Source organism: Schistocerca americana, chromosome 7 (genome assembly GCF_021461395.2).
Source record: "Schistocerca americana isolate TAMUIC-IGC-003095 chromosome 7, iqSchAmer2.1, whole genome shotgun sequence".
Classification (NCBI taxonomy): Eukaryota; Metazoa; Arthropoda; class Insecta; order Orthoptera; family Acrididae; genus Schistocerca; species Schistocerca americana.
This window is the reverse complement of record NC_060125.1, coordinates 354,925,063-354,946,332: the sequence shown is the minus strand read 5'-3', so window position 1 is coordinate 354,946,332 and position 21,270 is coordinate 354,925,063. Positions and strand designations below refer to the sequence as shown.

The following is a 21,270-nucleotide window of genomic DNA, read 5'->3' as shown; positions in this document are numbered from 1 at the left end:
TCATGTGACCCATGATGGTTCTACTACTGTTTTTATAGATTAATATTTATAGCTGAAAATCTTACCATTATCAGTGTAACTAAACTAATATTTGCTTTAATTTCCTTATGGCGTTTGAGGTTTCCATTCAGAATTTCAAACTGTCTCTAACCACTGTAGTTCTTGCGGACTTAGATTTCAGATGTTCATCGATTGTTTGGATTTCCTCAGACTAATAAGTCTGTTGATGTGTTCAATTTTTACAATAATGTACCAATAGATATGGCCTGTGTATCATCCCATTTGAGTGAATGCAAGACATTTGTGCGAGTTTGTCCATGATATGCAATATACTGACATGGTTACAAACTGGTACACTGTCTTTTCAAAAGGGACTGCTGGAAGTTATGTGTATATCACCCACCATTCTATTCTCGAGTTTCATCAGCAACCAAAAACCCTTACTGCTTGTGATTCCAGGAATCTTCACCCATAGTAATGAATTCATTGAACGCCATATCAGTTCCCACATGTGCTTCACAAATGCTTTCTAATTCATATTGTCTTCTTTGAAAGCTCTAATAAGGTTAGCATTACCACTGCCATTTGCTTCAGAGTACTGGAATATATTTGGCTGAGATAACAGACGTTAACCCCGATATGATGACTGAAACAAATAGTTCCATGTTTGATCCTGGTTTTCAACTGCAACATCATTGAATATAAACGCAGTGTTAAGAGTTATTCTCTGCAGTGATGGGATATCACCTTTTTTGCTGAATGTTATTTATGTTAAACCACCAACGCCAGACAAACTTTCCTTTACTACCTGGTATTTATGCTGAAACAATGTTTTTGAAAATAAATGCACAAGCTCAAACCAAGTCCTAACAACTTCTGTTACCAGTGACAAAATAACATCTGTATTGCTGCGAGTCAAAGGACCTACAATTGTCGCTTGTATATTGTCAAGAGGAGTGATACATTCTTCTTATTCTTCTTGTTTCAAGTAGCACTGTAAGGCTAATCAGTTTCTACGAACCCATTGGGGTGGGAGTGTTTCTTCCACGAAGACATGATGGTGATTATACATTTACATTACCATACAAGGGCTTTCCTAGTTAAAACTAACATGAATGTGTGACACTAACTATCTTTTTATTTTTAAACTTACATATGTACATGTTTAAATAAGAATGTACTTTGTGACCTCATCATACATGGATGGTTCATACACATTTCCACAATTGCCACACAGAATGCATCAAAATTGAGTGTTGATATCTTCCTACAAATACAGAGTTTGCACATTTTGACATGTTGACCCTTTGAGAGTTCTTATATGACTGATATACTGCTCTTTCAGCCACTGTTAACATATCAAAATTGTGGCAGTGAATGCAATTATATGTACAAAAACTGTATATCATCCCTGCTTTCAAGTATAAAAGAAGCATGGAGCGGTCTCTACAGCCAGTTCACCACTATCGCTCATACTGATATCATAAACATTGGATCAAAAAATTAAATATGGTTATCGTACTCAGTATTAAATGTAACATATGCTGAGCAATGATATTAGTTGTTCAGTGATGGTAATGAGCGTATATCAAAGTTTGTGAATTCCGAAGTATCATTTAGTACTTTGAACTAATCAGATAAGTCATTGTTGAAGCAGAATGATTTCTGGGGGACAAGGGTGTTTTAAACAAATCTAATAACTACAGTACATAGAATAAATTATTTCTAAATATGTCATGATGTTGCAAATAGAAGACTACAAATTTCATAAGAAGGAAGAGGAGAGTGTTAATGCTTATTACATATCTGAGTGGCCTGAATACAGGTACGTGTGTCGTCTGCTTATGAACATTACTAAAGAAAAACTTGAGGAAGAGTGCTGAAATTTAAACACAATTGCCTGTTATTAGTTTCATAAATAACTGGTGCCCTTTTTATGTAATATCACACAGATTTCAAAAGCTAGCAGAAGTGTTTCAGACTGAAGCACATTTCCCAATGTTATTACTGTGATAAGCATCTTTGTTTGGTGGAGAATGTCGACATGATGCACTTCCTCTTATTAAACTGCACCATGAGGATGTTGAAAGGAAACAAATAAAATATTTTTCTAAATGATTTTGATTTTTTCTTTCTTAAAATAGTGCAGTCATTACCGCTCCCATCTGGGAGTATGACAGTAATGGGGCTACTCCATTTTTCTTAGTGCTTTTACCTTGCTGACTGAGCAACAGTCACCGTGTATCTTTATCTATTATGGATACTGAACATATTTATACATCATTCTCTTTGAATTTTGGTGAAATGGGACACAGTTGAGAGATATAATCATTTATTATTAATTTTTTTAACTGAGCTAACACAGGATGGCGTACAAATAAGTAAATATATGCACATATTCACTAGCAACATCAGGTAGTGATTATGCTGAAACATAGTACATACTTTGTAATGAAGCAAAAATGCATCAAAATTAGTAACAAAGACTTCTTCTGAAGTGTTCCGACAGGTAGGTTTTGTAAGTGCATTCTGTATATTTTCAAAACGTCCATGCACAAAAACACACACACATCAAGTTCTTGAATGTAGATTACTAAAAGTGAAATGCACTACATGTTATTCGCATTGCATATTTTCACTGAGCTTGAGTACTCCATAGTACATGTGGGTATGAAATTTAAGTAGCACTGCAGGTATTTGAGCACTGGACATTGCAGTTAACTGCGCAGAATTCTGACGTAACTTGTTCCATCCATAGGCTGAAACTTCAGCGTGCTGCTGCTGTAGTCGGAATGGTGAGAAACCAAACAACTACAAGTCCTCATATCAGATAACCCGTTGTTGAATTGCTATGGTGATGGAAATTCAAATAGTAGCTGTGTATCCTGCTCCACTGCTTCATCGAAGACCCACTGACAAGGAAACAGTGAAAACACACATATGTGCACAACGAGTAGTAATAATAAAGAGAGGAAATGATTAATAGTACATATGTGTGAATATGACAGTCAGCGTTTTTATTCTTTTTACTCTGTTGGGAGGCGATGGCTGATCTCTGCTGGTGCTTCATGATGGAGTTAAGCAACCGATATATAGGGTGCAAATAACGAGTCCCTCCAATGGCTGATATATCTGGATGAATGTAACGGATAGATGACTGCAGTGTCACAACTATTTTAGTGTTTAGAGAAACATCCTAAGTGTCCGTTTTTAGGTTGCAAATTACAGTAATTAAGATGATGTACGTCCAGGTATAGCCTTTAAGATAAATTCCTGCTCTAGCCAATAGCATAACACACTTTTGAGTTTCTCACCATCCAGATGACCTAGAGATGGAGGAGAGAGGAAGGGGTTAGGAATAACATTGCATGTCTGAGGAAAGGTGAGGGGTAAGATTTGACTTTGAAAGTAACAGCTGGTGCTCATTTCCGTAAGGGTCATAAATCAGTGTGCCCATATGCAGCTTGTTTCACTACTACCACTCACTCTTGGTGCTGTGGGGAAGTAAGATCAATCACATTACTTCTTGCTCGATTTATTGATGGTCTGGATTAATTATTCTTACTGCTACACGTCTACTATCAATCTAAATAAGCGCCACCTGACTCTCTTTGAGTGGCGAGACTAGTTTAAAATTTTCACTTTTCCTATGCCGCTAGTTAATGTCGTATATCAGTCAAACTGCTTTCAAAAGACTCTCTGATCCGACCATTGAATTGGAAAATGAACTTCGCAAACAGTTTTACTACATCGTGTCCGCATTATTGCTAGCAGCTCCTCTATAAACTAAATAGGATAACAGCCTACAGTTAAAAAAGGGAAGGACGTATAGACTAACATCACAAGTTTCCACTCGAATGAACAGAATTTATTATCTTGTATAAGACGTCATCAAGTCCGCTTCATTGTTTGTTAAAAGTTTCAGAGGAAGACCGAGATTGGAATACACCAAACAAGAGTGCAAGTAGTACTCTGAGATGACAAGGGCAACGAACTTGAGGAATTGCTGGAGGGTCCCATACAGCCCGTCACAAGACTGATGACTCGGAAAAAAAGAAAAGAAAAATATCAAATTACATGTTTCCAGGGGTGTAAGGACCATCCAAGCCAATAGCTGTTGCCGAGACATTATATTATATTCACGGACTGCACGTGCCGATTCAATTTAGTTTATAGTTATCGACAGGAAGAGTAATTCTCAGTCTTTTAATGTTTTTCCGTTCTGAAAGGTAGTTGATCGCAAATTTTAACATTCTTATCCACCGTGGCTGAGATGACAGATTTGAAATATGTCACCAGGGTACCGTAAACAGCATCCAACACATCCTACAAGAACTTTGAAATAGTAATTTTTGGGGACATGGTATATCTACTAGAGAGATGACTGGCAGTTGCCAGATGTCAAATGTCGAAGTGACACTTGTGCCTTTTCTCGAGACAGTGCTGAAACCCGAATATGAGTATCTAATATCTTAACTGAACTTTTTCAGCAGCTGTAGTAGTACTCGATATTTACATTCGTTATTCGAAAGATGAGCACGGATGGATTATCGTTTACGAATGCTACTTCCTTTATAAGTGTTTTGTATTCCTGTGTTGTTTCTGCGCAGAATACTCATTGAAATCCTATATTTTTACTTCCTCTTTTTCAATTTGTATTCATGACTCCATTCTAGTGCGTAACCTCAGTCACAACACCAATGTCTGTTCAAACAATCTTAGTTAACCGTGCCATTAAAATATTGACAGTATCGTGTGGAAACAGCACCACACGCCACGACTACCGTGACAGTCCTCAAGCCACTTTAGTTGCAAGTGGAAACGCGGCTTATCACATCACGCCTCAGCGCGATCTTTTCTCCTTGTCTGTAACTGCCGCTGATTCCCTCCTAGACGCTGCAATCGTCAGTGTTTAAAATTACAATGTAATTCACACGAAATTCCCGAGTTTCGAACGAAAAGGCTGGATTAAATTAAGTAGTAATCATTAAATCTGAGCTGATGCACTGAACGTTTCCATTATATCAGTCTAAAAATTATATATTGCCGTTATAAGAAAACATGCTTTCAGTCAAATTCAGGATAAATGCTACAATCAAGACAAATTCAATTGCATTCAGTCCAAAATAGCAATCTCCCTCGGCTTTGTAAAGAAACTGGTTCTCTACTTCTGAAAAAAAAAAACCTTTTAAATAATAAAACAAGACCTATACAAGGAATCTTACTACCCCTGTTAGTCATGGACGAAAAACAAAATTGGCATAGTCTTTGTCAGAACGTGCAGAAACTTATGTGGGATCAATAAGACGTCAATTTTAATCTAAATATGGTATGGCAATGTTTACATAATAAAAAAATTACATAGGTAATTCAGTACAATTATTATATAGATGTGATAAATCCTTTAACGGGGGCCCAATGAACAATTAAAGTCAATATAATTCCAGTAAACTTGCAAGAGTAAAAAAAAAAATTATTGAAGGGGCCTACATAGGCATCGCGCATCTGCTAGATGCCCACGAAATACGTAATTCTGTTTTGAAGCTGACAGGCAATGAGAAAATAGGTGCAAAAATACTATTGGCCAGTTTACAAGCAGTAATGGCGACAGCACCAGCTGGTAATATACTTAATTTTATGGCGGCTAATTTTACTGCAGAAAAAAAAAAATATGTACTCCCCCAAACGAAGTTACATACAAACATTAAAATAAAATTATGATGAGCAGCAAAATGTCTGAAAAGAATTTTAAAAGAAAATTATTAATTGAACTTTAATTTGGCGGGTTTTCAACACTGTCAACAAGACGAAATAATGGAAAGAATATTTATTGGAACTAAACAAAATTGAACCTTGATATTGTGACAGTATTTTTAAAATAGATAATTTAACCGATATTGTCTTTAATTTTGAAATGAGAGAGAGGGTAATAATTTTCTTTTAATGTCTTAACTGTTGCTGCAGGCAATGCGATGACGTCAACGGTGGTCCGCGCGGACGATGTGTGAAGTTAATCCTGGTTCGTGGCGTGAAGATAATGATGGATCCTCCTGTTTCATTAATATTCCATTTACGGCGGTGGTCCACGTCTCTGTTGTAGTCGAATCAGCTGGCAGCACTGGCGCGATAATAATAGTTTCAGTGTGTGCGTTGTCGTTACGCGCGCGACGTTTTATTATTGAAAGTTTGCGGGTAGGTCGGAATTATGCACTGTCTTTAGTATTTACGATATATAGTCGGTTAATGCCAATACTTCGCACAGTTCTTTCACCTTGTTGCCACAGGAAAACAGTCACATGTATTTATCACTATAACAGTCCGTTAAACATCAGTTCAAATTACGTCATCGTCTTTAAGACAGTTTGGATGATATAATAAATGTTTCTTGATCAAATCACAGCACTGTTCCTTTACTTATCATTTTGGTTTGTTCCACTTTCACGCAATTCTAACAGTTAGTGTCCCCACACGACAATGGTGTCTGGTTCACGGTTGATTGTCACAAGTTCACACAGTATGTAAAATCGTCACCGCAAACGCTCGATATACTTTTCAGGTTTTACTGTTCACTTAATAATGCACGATCTCCTAGTAACACAGCGGACGCACTGTAATTAATTGTTCCTCGGCGTATCACCGTCTTTCACGCTGAACTTTGCAACGTTTCTCCACCCTCGAACCGGCCACGATACACAACAACTCGCACGCACTCTATCGATAGTCGTTCGCTCTCTCTCCGACACAGTATTTCTCCTAGCCTAACAAAAGATTTACAAAGCATATAAAACCAAAACATTCATATTCGCACAATATAAAATACAAAACAGTAGCAAAATGAAAGAAGAAACAATGTGACATATTAACAAATAAAGAATAGTTGAAATAAATAATACATACGTACTATGACAAGGTAATGCACAAAAGAAAAAAAAATTATGTACTTTCGGGGAAAGCAATGTCTTTACAGCTTCACAGTGGTAGCTCTAAGTATCTATGGATGGACGAATTGTCTGGCATAGCGTTCATAAGTTATCTACACAAATATTCTCCGCTGGTCATCGGGGCTCAGTTCGAAGCGACACTGATCACTGAAGACAATTCTGCTCCAGCCAATGAGATTCCAGGCCGAAGACGTGTCTGGAGACGCCCCAGACAGCGATGAGATACCAATCTGATTGTAGCCCGCCATACTGTACGACAACCAGGATGATGGTCTGAGCCGCCATTTCATTTCACAGCGGACCCTCTTGGTTGTCATCCGCGACACCCTTAACGCACAACGGTAGGTCCACGATGTTTTACGCCTGGCTTTGTTGCCCTTCATGGAAAGCCATCTTGTGCTTACATTTCAGCAAGATAATGCCCACAAGCACACGTCGTTGCAACCCTTGTTCACAGTACGAGCAGCCCTTAGCGGCTCGCCATCTCACAACTGTGCATGATGTCGCCTTTCCGGCTTGGATCTTTTTTAATATGTGACTTGTAAGTACGGCATCTTTTCCAGTCAGTACAAACTTTCATTTTATTAATGTACTATATACCTAACATGTTTTAGAACAGTTAGTTTAATTCTGAAGACGACGCTCATAGTAGCGTCGAAACCAGGTCAATTTTGACTTAATATTTGTGACCGAGGGCTTATTTGTTCCAATATAATTCTGACACGGTCACTGAACCTTAGCAGCTATGTTAAAAGTTTCACCTGAGAGATGGTTAAAAACTAGAAACTTTCATACTGATTTCAGCAAACCTAAACGTAACCAGATGTGTGTATATTAACTACCTGCATTTTATAACCGAAAGGTGTCTTTCACTTACTCCTTTAGACCTTTCAACGATTTCTTATGCTTATTGCCTTTCCCGCTTGACAAACGCCAGGTGGATTCTTATCCGTTCTCAACTTCCCGTATACAAATAAATACGTTGTTGATAGGGAACTGAAGTGATATTAAGTTCAACATTGTACGAGGCTGATGCAGTGTACTATTCTCATTGTATTACGTGACAAACATGTATTTATATTTGTGCAGAAAGAGTCTGACTTGTGTTGATACTCCTTTATGGTTTGCGTTTCTGGAAGAAATTACCACCATCGGCTCGTTACCTCATTTCAGCCTCGTGGATATGCAGAACTGCCGAAAAAAATTCCTGCGCTGCCCAGGAACACCGTTATGACATCTTTGTTGAGTATAAGCAACGACGTTATGCTTGTACGGGCTTATTATTACTCAGAAAAAAAACCACTCATATTTATCACCAAAGCAAACTTTTTTTTTGTGATGCAACACTGACGTAAGGAGCATAGGTAACCTCTCGTGAAATTAAATAACATTGTAGGTGTAGATTATTTGAGATCAAACTGTTTCTCGCACCTCATTGCCAACATGAAACAAAACTGCTAATCGTTCAGAGGTTTTGTGCCCTCACCACCAGTTTTGCGATCGGCCACTGCACACCAACGAATTTTAATGCCCCGTTATATGAGCACGCTTCGGCTCGTGCGAATAACGACGTGCAATGCAATTTTACATACCGTTCACCCATTAAACAACAAAACAAAAAAGTATAGACGTGAAAAATTTAAACTGAACGTATGAGAGAGGCAATTTCCCCGCATGCATTTCACACGAAACAGCGTATTACGAACTTATGGATGAGAGCATCACAGTGGGGAGGGGGGAGAGGAGGTGGGGGGGGGGGGGGACACGTCTCATCTCAGCATACGGGAGAACCGCAATTCGGTTCACTGTACGAGTACAGCGATCCAAATCCTCCGTTTCCGTTATTTCTATTGAAACGTCGGCCGAATTCTTTCCCATCCTGTCCAATCGAAGCTTGTGCCCCGCCACTGGTGATCTTGTCGTTGACTAGACTTCAAAACTTTTTCTTCTTTCCTTCTTTCTCACCACTACTCCTGAAGATGGTTGGTTGTAACCAATGAGGTGATGCAACGAGTGAAACGTGGAGTTATTTGATTATGCTTTGCGACGCGTGTTTATTAACTGTTACAAGTTAGAAAATTTATTAATGTAACAAAATAAAAGACACAAATAGCGAGTGGCTCATACTGTCACATTAACATTACAAACACACACACACACACACACAAACACACACACACACACACAAATCGTACTGGGTGTCTCCTACATATTCGTCCGAATTCCAGAGACTTTATCTTCTAGAAGGAAGGATTTATGATTATCTGAGTAGTCAGCATGTAAATTTCTCGTCCGGCGCTAACCATGTTGTGTCTGACTGGAAAAAGTTAAAGAGCATTGTACAGGCATGTGGGGAGCAAAGTTGTGAGGGATCGAAAAGACCCGCCAAGGTTCAACAGACATGTTAGGAAACTGCTATGAAACCAAAAAGCTTTACTGAAAATTCAAACACATCCTAAGAGTCACACACACAAAAAAAAGAAGTCAAAATTAAGATGAGGAGCGCCATGTATAAGGCTTCCACAGAAATAGAAAGAAAAATTCTGTCTATCGCCTTGTCAAAATCCTAAAAAATTTTGGTCTTGCTTAAATCAGTAAACAGATAGAGTCCATCTGTCCGGACAATCTGATAATAATGACATTCAAACAGAGCATGACGGAATACATTCTGAACGCATTTTTTCCAAAGCCGTTTCACAGAGGAAGACTGCACTGTAGTACCTCCCTTTGCATCGTTGCACGAACGACAAAATGACTGAATCGAAAGAAGTGACCATGGGACGCCAAAGCAATTCAAATCTCTGAACAGAACAAAACTACTGGACTTATGGGATACCAGCACGATGCTTCATAGAGACGCGAAAGAACTTGCTTCTCTTGTACCAGCAGTGTACCGTAGTTCTCTGGAGGAGTGAAATGTTCCTGATCATTAGACAAAAGCACAGATTATCCCCGTTTCCAATAAAAATGTCGACCAGATTCACTAAATTATATTCCTATATCTTTGACGTCGGTCTGTTGTAGAATTTTGGTACGTGTTGTACGCTCGTGTATTACGCTTCTGAAGACCGAAAAAGCCATCTGTAGGCATTAACACGGGTTCCGAAAACAACAGTCATGTGAAACCTAGCTCGCTCTGTTCCTCCACGAGACCCAGAAGCAGTAAATACAGCCGCCCAAGTAAATGCCGTGGTGTTTGACTTCCGTAAGGCGTTCGATACTGCAACTTAGTGAATACCACACCGACTGTGCGATTGGACTGAAGAGTTCCTATCAAACATAACACAGCATGCCATTCTTTATGCAGTGAAATCTTCAGACGTAAAAGTAACTTTAGCTGTACCCCGAGGAAGTGCTAAAGAACCGTTACTTTTCACAATATACGATGAAGAGGCAAAGAAACTGGTACGCCTGCCTAATATCGTGTAGGGCCCCCACAAGCACGCAGAAGTGCCGCAAAGCGGCTTGGCATGGACTCGACTAGTGCCTGAAGTAGTGCTGGGCGGAATTGACACCATGAACGCTGCAGGTCTGTCCATAAATCCGTAAACATACGAAGGGGTGGAGATCTCTTCTGAACAGCACGTTGCCACGCATTCCAGATATGCTCAATAATGTTCATGTCTGGGGAGTTTGGAGGCCAGTGGAAATGTTTAATCTGAGAAGAGTGTTCCTGGAGCCACTCTGTAGCGATTGTGGACCTATGGGGTGTCGCATTGTACTCCTGGAATTGCCCAAGTCCGTCGGAATACACAATGGTCATGAATGGATGCAGGTGATCGGAGAGCAATCTTACGTGTCACCTGTCAGAGTCGAATCTAGACGTATCAGTGGTCCCATAACACTCCAACTACACACGCCCCACACCATTACTGAGCCTCAACCAGCTTATACAGTCCCCTGCTCACATGCAGGGCCCATGGACTGATGAGGTTATATCCATACCCGTACACGCCCATCCGCTCGTCCGAACAGGCAACATATTTCCAGTCATCAACAGTCCTGTGTCGGTGTCGATGGGCCCAGGAGAGGCGTAAAGCTTTGTGTCGTGCAGTCATCAAGAGTAAACGAGTTTCGTTGAATGGTTCGCACGCTGACACTTGTTGATGGCGCAGCATTGAAATCTGCAGCAATTTGCGAAAGAGTTGCACTTTTGTCACGTTGAACGATTCTCCTCAGTCGTCGTTGGTCCCATTCTTGCAGGATCTCTTTCCGGCCGCAGCGATGTCCGAAATTTGATGTTTTACCGGATTCCTGATATTCACCGTACATTCGTGAAATAGTCGTACGGGAAAATCCCCACTTCATCGCTACCTCGGAAATGCTGTGTCCCATCGCTCGTGAGCCGACTCTGACACCACGTTCAAACTCACTTCAATCTTGATGACATGCCATTGTAGCAGCAGTAACCGATCTAACAACTGCGCCATACACTTGTTGCCTTATATAGGCGTTGCAGATCGCAGCGCCGTATTCTGCCTACTTCCATATCTCTGTATTTGAACGGGAATGCCTATACCAGTTTCTTTGGTGCTTCAGTGTATATGAATGACGTAGAAGACAACGTAGGAAAAATGTGAAACATACCACGTGGTGATACACAATGGATTATATGAAATTCCAGTGCAGTGTGGTTGCATTCTTCCTGCGTGTGTGTATATCACGATTACAATTTCTTTTTGTAAAGGATTGTAAAAGACAGAGTGCTTTCAACAGAGCTTTACATGCAGCTTGCAGACGTCGACTAGTCACGCCAACTGAGAATTAGCTGTTTATCATATGTCCGTCTGGCTTCGTTAGCGGATATGTTTGTAGTACCACAAACCAGTTCCAGGATTCAGTTGGTGCAATTGCTGCAAACACACACTGAGCATTTGTGGAAGGTAAATGAAAACTGAAGTACTTGTTGTGCCCGTTAAGATATCCTTCAAACAAAAATTAAAACTGTAAAACCGTAAACAGTGCTGCAGGATTGTATGCGCATGCAAGCGGGAGTTTTAACTTCCTGTAATCGGATGCATCTTCTTAAATATAAACTTCGTATTCCTATACGGAAGTTACAATTCTCCCTAAGTACATATCTTCAAACATGCAGTAGGTTTTGTCTTGTGAAATCAAGAAGTATTGGGAAGATTCTTAAGGAAATGTAACTCATTCAACAAGGAAGTTGCTTTTAAGGCGCTTGTTCGATCAAGTCTTGAGTACTGTCCGTGTACCTGGGATCCCTGCGAGGTAGGACAGATAGAAGCGATAGAGAAAATCTAAGACCAGCGCTCTTCGTCACGGGATCGTTTAGCCAGCGCTAGAGCGTTACGGATATGGTCAACAAATTCCATTGGCAGACGTTACAAGAGAGGCGTCGTGCATCACAGAGAGATTTATTATTGAAATTTCGAGAGAGCACTTTCCGGGAAGAGTAGGACAACATATTAATTCCGCTTACATATGTCTCGCTTAGTGTCCACGAGGAGAAAATTTGAGGATTTAGTGCCGATACAGAGGCTTACTGACAATCATTCTTCCTACCCGCTATCCGCGAATGGAACAGGGCTGAGAGCTAAGTGGTACAAGAAGTACCCTTCGCCATATACAATTAGGTGGCTTTAGGAGTATGACGCACATGTAGATGAAAACAATTACGGAGACCTTACTGATTGAGGAACAGTGTGGCTTTACGCCAGGCCGCTCATGCTTTGTTAAAATATTCGTAGTGAACTAAAATATTGAGAAACGAAGACAATTCGACACAGAAAAGCTTCCAGCATTAACAGACTATGATAAGACCTTGGAACATGTCAGAAAGAGTGTTTTATGGGGGATTACGGGTAAGAGGGGCTCCCTCAGGCAGTTAATTACTGTTCTTAAAAGGGCGTCTAATAGTAAAAAGAAAGGCATAGAAATGAATTAAGAACTGAGTGAACCAATAAATGTCAACGAGGGCCTAGGTCTGTCACCTTTACTGTTCAATATTTGTATTGACGACATCCTATGTGAATGGGTAGATGTGCACCATAGTTTGAAAATAGCACTTGCGAAAAGTCAAAGCTTTTATTTTTTGACGACCAAGTAATCTTTCGAAAGTAGAAATGAACAGAAGATCCTGGTACACAGATTTACGTAAAATGCCAATACACATAATTTAAAGACTTCCACAATCATGACCAAAGTAATGGCATTCAAAGGAAAATATTATAAGAACTAAGAGCGACATAGATGGAACGATAATAAAAACAAGTCAGTTTAAGTATCTAGTCTGTGATGTATCACACGACAGAAAATTGAAGTTAGGAGAAGCTGATTAAATACGGACTCATGGTCGCAACAATAAGAACATTAAAGAATAAAGTTCGTAAAAAGACATCAAGAAATGTTATAGACAATGGCAGTCCGTAGTTTAGTATATGGCAGCAATACATGGGTAACATGGAAAAATAACAAATACAAGAAGCAGAAATGAGATTTTTAAGACAAGTAAAGGGGTGCACAAGAAAGGACAGAATAAGGAATGAGTATATTCATCAGTATGTAAACATCTTTGCCCTGAATGACAAGATAAAACCAAGTACAGTAAAAAATGGCAGTCATATGGACAATGACCATCCAAACAGGCTAGGTCCTACTTACCAATGTGTAAAGTGACGTTGGTGAACCGGTAAAAGATGGAAGGAAGCCAGAACGGGGCAAAGACGCAGTCCTAGAAGAAAAAAACAAAAATAAGAAATCGGACGAAGGTTTTTGAAGACAGAGTACATTTTTTATGTATGGGCCCAATTGGATCGCGCATTATCTTAAGTTTCATCTTCCTTTTTTCTCTCTGTCGCTTTGGAACACCATACTTCACCTGTACTATGCAACAATCTGGCTGGATTCCTATCTGTCAGTTCCAATGTTTCAAATTCTGTCTCTTCCAGGTACTTTACGTTTTCAGTTGTAATAGGGACCACAATAGAAGAGCTATGTTTTGAATGACAATATGGGTCATATAGTGTAACCTCTCCAGCATTTGGGATAGTTACTTTTCAACACATTTTGGGAGTGAAACAGTGATAGAAGTGTTACAAATATTTACAATCAAAAACAGTCTTGATCACAATTTATTTATTACGGTGACCGGTTTCGACCACTACTGTGGTCATCTTCAGACCTATAAGTCGTATACAAAGCTTTAATTAGAGGGCTACATACATTAAAGAAAATACATAGAGTTATAAAGCTATACAACGAAGAAATTACCAAAGAGTAAGGTCCTTCTTCTGCTGGAGAATCACTACTGGAGAAACCAGTGCACGTCTTACTATATATAATGGAGGCTCCGCCCACTTCTGACGGGATGATGTCATTATTAACCAGTGGGTTACAGGTCGAATAACAATGTAAAATTTCTTAATTATAAGAACATTGCCAAGAAAGGAAAATAAACACACGCTGAAGTTAGTTTATTTAACAGCTATTGTCAATTAAAAAACGTTAAAAATATTTAAACATGTAGGGTAAATGAAATTCGTTTTGACAGTACATGGGTTGCCCTCTCAAGGTCTGTTAGTGAACCATTTGGAACCACTGGTTGCCATGATGAAGTTTGACGCCGTTCCAAAGATGTGGCAGGAGGCTTCTTTCCACTGAAGTTGTTGTTAAGTCAATAGGCAAAATAGTGGTTGCCATGGTGAGGATAAACACCAGTGCAAAGATGTGGCAGCGGGCTTCTTTCTAACGAAGATGTTGCGAAAGTGGAATGGTAAAGACTGTCGATTCGGACGATGTACTATTGAGCAGCAACATGTCTTTTATTGAAACGTTTTTCAGTGAGTAGGCTGCAATAATCGTTAACTGACATATATAGTACATGTTGCACAGATCCGATTTACTGGTGTAATAAGAGATGGCAATGTTCTTTTAACTAAAAATTTTACATTGTTATTCGACCTATATCCCACTGGTTAATAATGACATCATTCTGTCAGAAGTTGGCGGAGCCTCCATTATATATAGTAAGACGTGCATTGGTTTCTCCAGTAGTGATTCTCCAGCAGAAGAAGGACCTTACTCTTTGGTAATTTGATCGTTTTATAGCTTTATAACTTTATGTATTTTCTTTAATGTATGTAGCCGTCTAATTAAAGCTTTGCATACGACATAAGTCTGAAGATGACCACAGCAGTGGTCGAAACCGGTCACCGTAATAAATAAATTGTGATCAAGACTGTTTTTGATAGAAAATATTTGGGTTAGTGTCAAATCCTGTTGGTCATACACCATTAAAAGGCAGTTGGTTGGCCGGACTTCACAATAAACGACACTACACTGATTCTTAAATCATGTATTACACTAGACGCAGACAGTTGGGGTACACACTAATTCCTTCCCGGAGGGGTGGGGGCGGGGGGGGTGGGGGGGAGGTACAGGGTGGTGACAGGAGGGGCATCCGGCCACCCCTTAAAATTGACATGCCACTTCCGATTAACCAGCAGACCCCGTGAGTCGGGATAAATGCTTGGAAAGAGAGAGACACTGTTTCTTCAATAGCAACATGGACCCGACAACAAACACCGAAAAATGATGTGTTAATTTTCGATGTTTGTCATCATTTATAGCGCAAGCTTCGTTGCTGGGGGCGTTTAAAAGTGTCCATTAAATTTCAGTATTGGTTTTTTTAACATCGGTTGATAGGTTAGAGAATTTCTATGTGGATTTATGGGATTTCAATATGCATTCGTCCTCTGTAATTTCAGTACGAAAGAGAAATGAGACGGCGTTTGTCGAGACACACGAGAACTTCTCGATGCATTTCTCGTTACGCACGCCTCGTGAGGCTCTCGGGAACGTGAGCACGCTTCTGAAGTCACGCTTCCGATTTATGAAGCCGCCTCCAATGTTTCACGAGCAAAATATTCAGCCGGGCGATCTCATTTGGTGTGGAGAATAATCAACTTACGTGGCTTCATCCACAACTATGAAATGGCTCGTGATCGCCGCTCTCCCGGATGTAAATAGCCAACGTAAATTAAGTTATTCTATACGGTGCGTTTTGCGTCAACCGAGGAACTGCGTCATTTAGTATCACGGGAGTTTCTATCATATATAGTTCGTTACAAGTTTGAAATATGTGTATTGGAAATCAGCGGTTCACTCCAAATCCACGAATCGACAAACACTGATGCGCTGGTGAACGTTGAGTACAGCGAGGTTCTGAAAAGTTTCAATGTTATTGCAAGCTCTGATATGAGTACGAGCTACTACACAAAGGAAGTAGCGTGTAAAGCCTTCCATAGACGAGTGCCAACGTCGTCATAAGCGAAGTACAAAGACAGAGTCGAAATCGTATTTTTTTTCAAGTTGTAAGAAAGACAAAATGCTACAAAAGGGTATGCGAACTGCTAGTGATCCTTCCCACGTCTGGGTTCCCGGGTTCGATTCCCGGCGGGGTCAGGGATTTTCTCTGCCTCGTGATGACTGGGTGTTGTGTGCTGTCCTTAGGTTAGTTAGGTTTAAGTAGTTCTAAGTTCTAGGGGACTGATGACCATAGATGTTAAGTCCCATAGTGCTCAGAGCCATTTTGCTACTGAGCTGTTCTTTCCTTTTTAAAAGGACTCGTCCACCAAGAAGTCTATACGGAACGGCCGTTTATTGTGACGACCTCTGCATGCTCTGGGCATATCTGGAGAGTGCCCCGCCCCGCTAATATAGTCTGTGGCCGCTACTTGTGTATCCCTGTCTCGTGCGCGTTTAAACAGTTCTGAACACGAATCGCTGCGAGGCTGGCGTACATAACACGAAACAGTTAAGCTCACTGAATATGCTTTTGGGGAGGTGTGCAGAACTGGGAAAAGATTTTTAGTAATTCAAGTTGAATCTTGATAAACAAATATTCCTACAGAAATGTGACTGTTCGATAGAACGGTATCGGTTTGACAAATGCCCAGAATACGTTAGCTGCTATGATGTATAGCGGCAACATGAAGTAAGGAGGAGATAGTGTTACGGTTTTAAGGTTTCATATGCTTCTTGCCATTGTCAGTACTCCACGTTTCCTGTACTGGGACAAAGACGAACGAGGGCTCTGCACGAGTAGCGAATAAAGTCTTTGACTATGTTGAATGTAATCTGTGGTGCACTTGATCGCCAGTTAGTTGTGCAGCACTAGAGAATTCTTATTTGAGGCATTGTAGCGAGCGGTTGAGTTTTTAAAGAAAGAGACTTCGTATCAGTGAGCCTGAGAGAAATTATGTGGAATATTTATTATGGAGATGACAATTCGTCTGTAAACATATGTTATTGATTCTATTGATGGAAAATATTTTATGGAAAAATTTTTCATGTGCGAGAATGAAATGTTTGTTTGCCATACCTATTAATTGAAAGAAATGTTTATCCCTCAGATAACTAATAACGTTCATGATTAATGTTAATTTGATATACTTTCATTATGTCACAAATAAAGCAATTGGCTGGAACATGTAATTTTTGTAATGTCTAAAAGTTGTAATTTTTACGGTGTTCTTACGTTACACAGTCTTTTTTTGACAATAAGAGAATTTATTTGTTTTAAAGTAAAACGCTCCTACATCATTCATAGTGAAGTTTTGAATATTTTGTCGTGCGTGCATTACACCCCATGCGACGCGAAGCCACAGAATAAACAAAAATAAATTTTGTAGTGCATGTTTATTTTTTTTCTTCGGTTCATGCATCTGTTCACTTCAATTTGCTTTTGAGAACGTCACTGCACCAGACATGAAAATAGCATGGTGAGCAAGAAGCACGTTACTTTTATTTCGGGACAGACCTCAGTTTGCATTATAAGTGGTAACAGTTCTTAGTCACAGTTATCAGGTGTTGTGCTAAGCAAGCAGATAATTTTACAATGAACAATGTAGATCACCTGAAATTGTTATTTTTCTGCTTCGAGTAGAGCAGTGTTTTATTCTTGTGGACATTTCAAGTCAGAAATTGGTCTTCATATCACAGAACTTTTATAATTTGCTTCAATATTGAGTTGTAGCTACATAGTTTTCACTGAGCACAAAATTAGTTTGCTTTGGTATTTAATTAGATTAATTTTCAGCATATAAAATTCTGTATTTCATTAAGTTTACTGTTTTGTTTCACGATACTGTTAACTTGGGAAAAACAGGGTCTACCAGCTGTTAGTATTTCTCCGTAGTTAAACATGATATGTAAAGTACAGGTTACAAGAAGAGAAACTTTCTGAAAACACAATATTCAGTATTTTCATTTACTAACAAATTTTTATACAAAGCTTACACGATATGGGAGTATTTTGCTTGATTAGGGTGAGATTATCTCAATGTGATTAAGAAAACGTTATATATAGAAGGATATGAACACGTTTTACGCGGGGTGTACTGCGTGCAGAGGAGGAACAGTTCAGAGGTGATGACTGCATCAGCGTAATACACACTGTCACAAAACAGCATCTGTGAGGCAATGGTTTGTGGGCAATAAGTTCTTGAAATGGACTTTGTTGCCAGATACCGGGCCTGGAAATTGTTTGTGGCCAATAATATTCCTGAAATATACAGACTTCTCCAGAGTTAGAACATCGACTTTGGTCCAGTACCCAGCATCCAACATCAATACTCTCTCTGGTTTCAGCTCTTGAGGAAAAGTGACCATTCTTCCAAAGACATTAAGACACCTCATTACAATTGTCGCCAGCTGAGTCCAAGCCGTCATAAAGGTGAAGGGTGGACACACGCCATATTAATGTCTACTAATAGACGTTGGGGTGCTTTTTATCACATAGTGTACGAGTATGTCTCGAATCGCAGTGGAACGTGAGCTCTCAATGTTTGGAGCATGCCTCTATACAGGTATGATGCACGACGCTTTTTGCAGAGCCTGCTATTTGGATTTGTTGAACATCTTTGTGACACTCTTGCAACGACCAAACAACCCCATGACAAAGCCCTGAACCCTCTTTTGATCTGTGGTTATTGCCGTTTCACGTTGTGATTTTATATGGATTATGATGAACATTAAAAGAGCCAGAGACGTTGCCGTTAGTTGCTGCCGCAGGCAATTTGCGAAGCACTGGCTAAACACTTCAGGAAAAATTTGAAGCAGATCTCACTTTAAGTTCACTACCAGTCCTAAGGTAATATTGCGAGATTTCTGCTAACCAGTTGTGGAGTAACAGATACGAGCGGTAGCACCGTACGACAGGACCCGGAAGACGTTGATCTTGTGCTTCTAATCGAAACATGCTGGCTGCAGTATTTTAAGTAAGCAATCAGGAACTGTAAGAATAACGAATCTCACGTAAAGCCAGCACAATTATCAATCTACTCTCGGATTTCATAAAGAATATATAGGGAGGATCTCACATGGCACGTTTATAAAGTTTTCCGTAATATTTCTAGGGGTACCCCTACTTTGGCTCCATTTGTAAGAAATTTGGGCACAAAAAAAACAAGGGGAGTGGAGCCGCAGGGTCATCAAAATCAGACAAATGCAGAAATATAGCTAAAATTTTCTTTATTATTATTATTGTTATCATTATTATCATGTGCTTGGAGATGTGATCCGTCTATTGAAATAAATAAAAGGCTGTTAACTTTTATGTGAGACGCCTTTAACTTTCCTTTTTTTTACGAAACATCCTCTGCGACCGGTAATACGTTTGCTGCATGCATGTAACTACCGTGTTCTTAGATATGTAGTAGAGACCACTGACGATGCTTCGTGAGGAAAACTAAGCGAAAAGCGTCTGGCACAAAGAAACAATCTTTTATTTAGTACATATCTGGCTCATATCTGTAAGAAGATAATCTTAATAAAAACGTGAAGCAACTAAGGAACAACGAAAACATAAGAGTGACGAGAAAGTCTTCAGCTCGTCACAGGACAAATAATTCTGTTACTAAATTACGCCTGTCCCGTACTTCAGTTTCCGTAACTGAATGTATTCTCGTTCTACAGATCGTCACGGTAGGATGACAAGGGTGTCGTTGACCCCAAGACTGATGGAGATAGGGCAGGGGGAGCAGAGCTGCCCCTTCTTACGATCCGAAGCGGACCATACCAGTAGTGATTCAGTTCTGAGGGAATACATAAACAGTAATAAGCGCGATTTCTTAGTCTTAATTTCATTTTAAGGGCAAAATCTGTATGCTCGCGTATTAGCAGCATGAAATAACTGGAGGCATTGTGCCATCTGACGAATGTTAATGTTTCCTTCCACAACTTGCTGATGTCTGAAGTAGTTGTGCTTCAAAGTACGACATTAGCTGTGAGGAAAGATATGATTTATTCAAAGACAGAGAAAATGGATGCCAAGATTAAGTGATTTTTGTCAGTAAAGGAGGCAACTACAAACACACGCTGAAATATCGTCGAACGTTCATAAACGAAAAGAGACAGACTTTTTTCAAACACTTGAGAAAATAGCACTTGCTAATGTTTCGAAGATCAGTATAACTGAAGAAGATAACTACGTTACGATCAGTCAACGGTTGAAAGGACGGATAAGGTTCAGTTAGGTTAACACCAGTTATTCGAGAAGGAAAGTGTCTGAGCAAGAACGAGCAGGCAAGAAGGGGTGAGAACGAAGCGAATATGAAATTTAACAATTAGTTATGTATTTATGCTCGTATAATGTAAATGTATCACAAATATGTTTGTGACTATAACTGTACGCACATTTCGGTCGTCTAACTTACTATGGAAAAGATACAGCCAGAGATACTTATGAAGGTATCACTCAACTAATTTTTCCAGCTCCACGTTAAAGGCATTAGGTTTTGACAAAACAGCCTCAAGTGCCAGCGGTATTAGAGGTGTGTTTATTTTGACACAGTGCTTTTCTAAAAGCACCTCACTTATTTACCTTGCAGGTATCAAACATATGAAATCATTGTGAGTAGCAATATTAACGACATGACGAGCTGTAGGCAGACAGACACAAGCTTTGCAAAATTTCAAACCCCATGAGATGAAGTCGGTGTTAATAAATACCTCACTGGAATTCAAGATGTAAAGGCAAGGAACATATAGATCTATTTGATAAGTCTGAAATAATCGATTCTGGTCGAGACAGTTAGAGGTCAGTAGGCTAAAGAGGTTTATGTTCAAGTGCTAGCTGTAACCTCTCTCACTGAAGCACCATATAGTGGAGTATTTTTCTATACTCCAGCGGCTATGACTTACGAAATACAAAAGGCGAAAACTATGTATTGCATGGACAAATTAATATTAAGTGAGGAAACACAATTATCCTCGTAAGAAGAGAATGCAGTCAGTTACATTTGTATTTTCTTATCACTGTGTATGTCGAAGCATGGGCTTGTGTCCATTTTGATCCCAAAAACAG

The 21,270-nt window shown here is 39.6% G+C and overlaps 1 protein-coding gene across 1 annotated transcript in view; it reads right to left on the bottom strand.

The window, feature by feature from the left end:
- LOC124622546 (nose resistant to fluoxetine protein 6-like) overlaps positions 1–21,270 on the bottom strand; it is a 381,634-nt gene that overhangs the window by 337,560 nt on the left and 22,804 nt on the right. Inside the window, exon 2 of the mRNA XM_047148283.1 lies at positions 13,566–13,635. The gene's annotated coding sequence lies outside the window, so the exon portion shown is untranslated. The remainder of the gene's footprint in view (positions 1–13,565; positions 13,636–21,270) is intronic.